Source organism: Argopecten irradians, chromosome 4 (genome assembly GCF_041381155.1).
Source record: "Argopecten irradians isolate NY chromosome 4, Ai_NY, whole genome shotgun sequence".
NCBI classification, from domain to species: domain Eukaryota; kingdom Metazoa; phylum Mollusca; class Bivalvia; order Pectinida; family Pectinidae; genus Argopecten; species Argopecten irradians.
The window spans coordinates 13,193,244-13,200,841 of NC_091137.1; the positions used below are offsets into that span (position 1 = coordinate 13,193,244).

General features: G+C 33.2%; 1 long non-coding RNA gene across 2 annotated transcripts; it reads left to right on the forward strand.

Annotated features, from left to right (window-relative positions):
• Window positions 1-652: 652 nt before the first annotated feature.
• On the forward strand, window positions 653-3,116 carry LOC138322396 (uncharacterized). Of its 2 annotated transcripts, none has more exons than XR_011208384.1 (3): window positions 653-1,391; window positions 2,584-2,704; window positions 3,050-3,116. It is a non-coding gene; the product is annotated as an uncharacterized lncRNA (long non-coding RNA). The 2 variants fall into 2 exon arrangements; XR_011208383.1 differs by having other exon boundaries at window positions 653-1,376.
• Window positions 3,117-7,598: the final 4,482 nt, after the last annotated feature.

Consider the following 7,598-nt stretch of genomic DNA (forward strand, 5'->3'; position numbering starts at 1 on the left):
GTCAAAGTGTAGGGGACAGTAAGGTAAAGGTCAAAGTATAGGGGACAGTAAGGTAAAGGTCAAAGTACAGGGGACAGTAAGGTAAAGGTCAAAGGATAGGGGACAGTAAGGTGAAGGTCATAGTGTAGGAACACATAAGGTAAAGGAAATGTGAAGGAGACAAGAAAGTAAATGTCAAAGTGTACAAGACTAGAAAGTAAAGGTCAAAGTGTGCAAGACTAGAAGGTAAAGGTCAAAGTATAGGGGACTAGAAGGTAAAGGTCAAAGCGTAAGGGACAGTGAGGTAAAGGTCAAAGTGTAGGGGACAGTAAGGTAAAGGTCAAAGTGTAGGGGACAGTAAGGTAAAGGTCAAAGTGTAGGGGACAGTAAGGTAAAGGTCAAAGTGTAGGTGACAGTAAGGTAAAAGTCAAAGTGTAGGTGACAGTAAGGTAAAGGTCAAAGTGTAGGTGACAGTAAGGTAAAGGTCAAAGTGTAGAAGTAAGGTAAGTCAAAGTGTAGGAAGATAGGTAAGTCAAAGTGTAGGGACAGAAGGAAAGGTCAAAGTGTAGGGACAGTAAGTAAAGTCAAAGTGTAGGAGGATCAAGTTAAGGTAAAGGTCAAAGTGTAGGGGACAGTAAGGTAAAGGTCAAAGTGTAGGGGACAGTAAGGTAAAGGTCAAAGTGTAGGGGACAGTAAGGTAAAGGTCAAAGTGTAGGGGACAGTAAGGTAAAAGTCAAAGTGTAGGGGACAGGAAGGTAAAGGTCAAAGTGTAGGGCACTGGAAAGTAAAGGTCAAAAGTGTAGGAGACTAGAAGGTAAATGTCAAAGAGTAGGAAAGCGTAAGGTAAAGGTCAAAGTGTAGGGGACAATCAATCATATCTTATATCAAACATCATATGAAATTGAATCCTACTTTAACATGATGTTAGTTTCAAGACCAATCAGATAAGCTTTGAGAAAACTTTTTATTTCTACATTACTGCTCATAAAGCTTATAAATAAACACCTTTTGAACAACTGAGTCTTGATTATTAATAAGACCTGACCTATATCCTTCTAGAAGCAAACTTCCTTAAAATACATAAAATGACACATTAGTATCAATCATTTCATATTTTCGATTACTAATTTAAAAAGAAAAACTCCTGAAACCAGATATTTCATTTCACTTAGAATAGAAGTGCCTTTTGTATAACACTTTGACTTGAATATGATATTGGATAACAGATATCCTAAATCTAAGATGGTGTTCACTTATCGCTAGATAATTTTTACTCTCATTACAGGATGTTATGGTGATCGTGAAAATTTGTGATCATGATGTCATGCTGACCAGACCTTCTTCAATGACAAAGGCACTGCAACAAGAGACATCAGTAGAGGTAACTGATGTTGAAGGTACTTTATAATATGGTAAATTTGAGATATGTTTGTTGGTCACTGCCAGGTTAATATCTTACTCAGGCCAGATGCATTAATTTATTGATAGTTATTTATACTAGTTTTTGAACTATTGTCACTCAAAGACACCTAGTTAAAGGCCCACTACCTTACCAAAATGGCTTTTGATTTTAAAATGGAAATGTAAAATGAGATTGATACTTAATATATTATTTAAAGGATAGGAGACAGTAAATATTAATTTTAATAATGCGGGTCGTTTATGTTTCCCGCCGTCATCCTAAATACGGTGCGGTAATTGACTATCACTGCACCGGACGGCAAAACAGCGAAATGACTCTCTACTGTTATCATATATTACAGAGGAAATCTTGCATATGTTTGGTATTGTAAGCTCATCTAAGGCTATTGGCATATATCTTATGATGTTATTAATGTTTTTAAGAGACCTTAACGTTTTACTCCGGAAAGGTAGTGGACCTTTAATAAGATATTGGATTTTTTGGAAATTTTGCCGTTTCGACCATATACACAAGAGATTAAAGCCATAATTTCCTTATGAGGTGTTTGATATATGGATGTTTGCAGAATTTATTTTCCAGTGGTCGTCTTTAAAAATATACCAGTTATTATTAATTAGAATCATATTTTCAGAATAGAAATGTAGCTTTAGGACAAAATTTGCATCTGGCAACTTGCTACATATATTGATAGATTTTATTTTAAATCTGTATAATCCGGAAATCTGTCCATACCAGCCAAATATGCTTGTTCTGATGACATGCAGTTTAGATAAGTTATACTGTATATATAAAATGCAAAAGTGGATCCAAGATCCTTCTGGGATGATAAATCATGGCTGACTGTTCTCTCCATTTGTGGCACAGCTAATTTGGAACTATTAGGATTTGACAAAATTGGTGGTAACCAATTTAATTAATGACATATATTAATGTATATACAGGAATATATATACATTGGGTTATATTTACACAACGTGAAGCATGTACATTGTTGATAGCTCAATTTATGTCAAGATTGCAGTACAACCAAACAATTATGGTAATAAACAGAGGACTACACATATTTATCTTTAGAGAAAAGATCTTCAAATAGTGTATGTAATTTAACATAATCTTATAAGAGTAGATGTGATAAGTAAAGTTTAATCTCATTCTTTTTCAATTTTATTTGTATTTTTCAGTTCCATTACTTGTGGATGCCATCGGGAAAGTCACTTGAACACAGCAGTAATAGATCACTCGCACAGACAGCATGTTATAGGCCATATTTCTGAGAAAGCCTAATTGGTGAAGCTCAAGATGGTATCGATATACATATATCTTCAACTCATTTGATGACAAAAACATTGATAAGTCATGCATTACAACACATATCAATCTGGTAAACTTGTTAAGCAGAATGTATATATACATGGAATTTGATAATTTGGAAAGGGCTTGCATGTTAATAGGCATAGCCTAGACCTGATGTCCAATCCATCTGATGTACATTTGTATGTAAAAACTATAAAATCTTCTTGAAATTGAAATACATGTTGTCAACCACTAGGTAAACGAGCTTACCTATATCATCGATATCAGAACTATTGTTTGCTTTCATCAAGAGATTTTACATATTATTGAAATTTATTATCTTTGAATTAACAGAAAATCTTCAGACACTGGAAGGATAGCGATAGTAGATGCTCGGGAAAATTACATCACCAGTTTACTGAGCTATACATCATATGTCCTGACAAGTTCAAAGATGGAAAGTATTCTTCAAACAAAGATAGTTTTCAAAATTCCGTAGACTTTATCAACATGTACTAAAGTATAAATTATTGAGTATATCTTGAATCAATCAATATGACACAATAATTGTTTGATGGATACACCTGTAAAAACACTGGTTGAGTACCGACTCTAGCATGTGATTGTATCCACTTGGGCGATCAAACAGTACAGGTGACATTGAGCCCGACGAAAATAGATGATTTCACAGTAGACAATAAATCTTAGACTAATTGAATCAATCTTGTTCAAACCTGGTGGTCAAATAATGTAACACATGGATGCCTATAATTCACACGTCATATTGTTTACTAATAACATTGGTTACCTTGGAAACACAGTATATACATATACCACATGCATTCACTTATATAAATGAGGGAAATGCAGTTCTAGTTATAAATATAAAAATGTTTTGTGTGCTTGTTGAGTCACTATGGATAAAAAATATTGAGTCACTATGGATAAAAAATATTGAATTAAACTTTGCCTTTTGTCAACATTGGTATACCTATGCATATTTATTTATTTATTTATTTATTTATTTACAAGCATGCAAATTTGAAGTGCTCCTGGATGAACATTTCAAGCTTCCCAAGACTGACACTACTCTTTGCTGAAGTTGAAAATTTTGTTCAGGAGCAGTCTACTAGGGTGATCAATGGGAGGTCAATTAAGAGATGTGGCTCAAGGATGTTTCGGAGGATTCCATTGAAGAAAGGAATAGCACATTTGGTCTGTTCTCAAAACTATAGATATATATTATGTAACGTTATATCGCAAATACAAATAATATGAATGCTCACATAGTCACAATTCACCCAGAATTACATTTGGTTAATTTCAGAATAATATCAAGTACAAATTTCTTAAAAATAAGACAGTAGGTTAAAAAGTTGTAAAACAGAAGCGTAAAACTATTTCTGAAGAAATTTGATTAATACAATGGATGAAGCCTGAGTGGATAATGTTATCTGTATTTTGAACAAGATATCAAGAAGAAAAGCTATAGAGCTAGAAAGAAATTTTTACATAGTCTTATCAATTGTGAAGAGAAGGTTTATTTTCTTTGTCAACTGAACATGTCTCAGCTGTATAGACTGGGTGTTTTTAATGTCATACCTGTTTGTTCATATAGGCCTAGTTTCCCCAAGATTCAACATTTTTTTAGTCCACTATATCTGATTCAAATTGTGATTTGTCCATGATCTGTTCACCCGTCCTTCCTTCTGTCTTTTCTGCCATGTTAAACAATTCTTGTTATAACTATTTCCCAGAAAGTACAAAAGAGGACTATCTCAAATTTCTTATGTAGGTTTGCCTTGGTGACTAGTTTTGCATATTGTATTTTAGGACTGATTGGATAACAAGATGGCCAACTAGCAGCTATTTTGGATTTTGACAATTATCACTATTTTTCAGAAAGTATTGAAGTATCTTTCTGCTAAAAATTTAAACATATATTAGCATCAGGTCATTATAGATAATAGTTTTTTTATGTCATATTTTGTTTTAAAAAGTTATTTGCTATAGCCATCAAATGTATAATCATCATAAGAGTCAATATATATATAGTTAAATTTACCCGAAATAGTTGTTTTATTTCTTCAACTATACTATCATGTTTCAATTTATAAACATCTCATTAATTTTCTTTTCCATTGGATTTGTGGAGTGCATTAACAGTCTCATTTGAATAATATGTTTCATATAACATTATGTATTATATTGTATTGATAGTCTGAGTATAAATCCCATTTGATATAGTTATACATTTAGTTGAATAAACTATAATTAAACTTATTACAAAGTCTTTGTATGTTTGTATAAGTATTAAGCCACTACATTTGCATATAACAGAGTAAGCTCCCTTGCGGGAAGGTATTTCTTGTTATGTCATTATTTAAGTATAACAGAACGCTTGCAAACATATGACATCACAACCAATACCTACCCAAAAGTGCAGATAACTCTGTAATATGCAAATACAGAATGCAACGGTTATAACAAACCTTTGGGGACCACCTGATTCACTTCGTTATACACATAGATTGTTATACACATATTACAGATAACTAAAAGGAACCTTGAAATGAAAATTAATATAATGTGTTTTAGTCTTTTACAGTATATTAACCTTATGCAACCAACTTCTAGAGGTTATAATAGAACAAAGAAGATCAAATTTATCAGTCCTTCTGCGGTGACCTAAAAACATCAAATACAGATGTTACAGCTTATTAGTTTAACGTCTTATTAAAACCAGAGTCATGTAAGGACATGCAAGGTTTGTTTGTGGAGGTAGGCCGGAGTACCCCCAGAAAAACCACCGCCCAGTAGTCAATTTGTTGGTAAACACACCTTATTAAGATCAAATACTGACGTGGTCATATGGTGACAAGTCGATGTGGTGGTATACACACCTTATTTAGATCAAATACAGACGTAATCATGTGGGGACAAGTCGATGCGGTGATATACACACCAAATGCAGACGTTTATGTGGTGACAAATCGATGCTAGTGTTATAGTCCCAGATATGTATGGTGTTAGTTTTTCAGTACCAAGATATGTATGGTGCTAGTGTTATAGTATACAGATATGTATTTTGTTAGTGTTATAGTACCCAGATAAGTATGGTGTTAGTATTTCATTACCCAGATATGTATGGCGTTAGTGTTCTTATACCCAGATATGTCTTGTGCTAGTGTTATATACCCAGATATATATGGTTTTAGTATTTCAGTACCAAGATATGTATGATGCTAATGTTATAGTACCCAGATATGTATGGTGCTAGTATTTCAGTACCCAGATATATATGGTGTTAGTGATTTAGTACCCAGATATGTATGGTGCCAGCGTTCTACTAACCAGATATGTATGGTGCTTGTGTTTTAGAACCTAGATATGTATGGTGCTGGTGTTAGAGTATCCAGGTATGTTTGGTGCTTGTGATCTAGTACCGGTACCCAGATATATTTAGCTAGCGCGCATTATGAAGATTGTCTGCAAAGCTCTGGCATCTATATAGACCATACAATGTAGATGCCATAGGATGATAGTTTAATGCTTAAATGTATAATGCTTGTGCTAGGACCTAAATGTGTATTTTGCGAGTGCTATAGTACCCATATATGTATGGTGCTTGTGTTCTAGTACCCAGATATGTATATCAGTGTTGTGTTCTAGTCCCTAGATATGTATGGTGCTAGTGTTATAGTACCCAGATATGTGTGGTGCTCGTGTCATAGAACCTAGATATGTATGGTGCTTGTGTTCTAGTACCCAGATATGTATGGTATTAGTGTTGTGTTCTAGTCCCCAGATTTGTGTGGTGCTAGTGTCATAGAACCTAGATATGTATGGTGCTTGTGTTATAGTATCCAGATATGTATATCACTAGACTTCTGGTTCTCAGATATTGTTGGTACAGTACCTGTGTTCTCCTTATTAAATGTTTAATGTATTGCCAATATTAGATTTATGAAGTGTCACAGTTGTCTTGACCTTTTAGTAAAGTGTTGCAGTAAATATTTATAGGAATTAGATGTTTATAAATAAAGTTTTATGTTGGATGGCAATTTTATTTCTTTCATATCAGTTTTGTGAATATAGCATATATTGTCTTATTTGACATGAAAACTCACTATCATTCACCATCTTTTTCATTGTCAGTTGTTTTTATTAATCCAATCTGATCTTGATAATACAAAATGCTAATACCTTGTTACACATTTATGCTGAATCACTATGACAAAAACACACACCACAATATACATACACAACCAACACATACACCCTCATACACACAGATATACATGTACACATAGACATATCATACAAATATAGACAGAAAGACAAGCACATAGAAACAAAAAGATAGACAAAAATTTGTATAGATATGGAGGAGAAAAATACACATGTTAAGTTTTCTGTAATATTTCAAAAGCTTCTGACTAGGTCTGACACAAATGTGTACTTGTAAAATTACAATCATATGGCCATGGTATTTCAGGAAATTTCTTATGGTTGGAAAATTATCTTAGTAATCGAAAACAAAAATTATTTATCAATAATTCATTTTCTGAAATAGGTAGGATTAAGGCTGGAGTTCCTCAAGGCTCAATACTCAGTCCTCTTCTTTTTGTTATCTTTCTGAACGATATTACTGATGAGCTTTTAATTGAATGTTCTACATATCTTTTTGTGGACAATACAGCTATTAAAATTCTCATCTTCATGCAGAGAAATTGAATATGCTCTAACTAGTAAAAGCGATTAGAAAAGATAAATAGGTAGGAAAAAGCATTGATGAAGATTTAGATTGCATTTTTTGATGACATTTTCGACATGGCATATTAGTAATAAAGTCTTAATTGAAGTAAATCTAGAGAATTTTTTTAACACACTATACAGTACA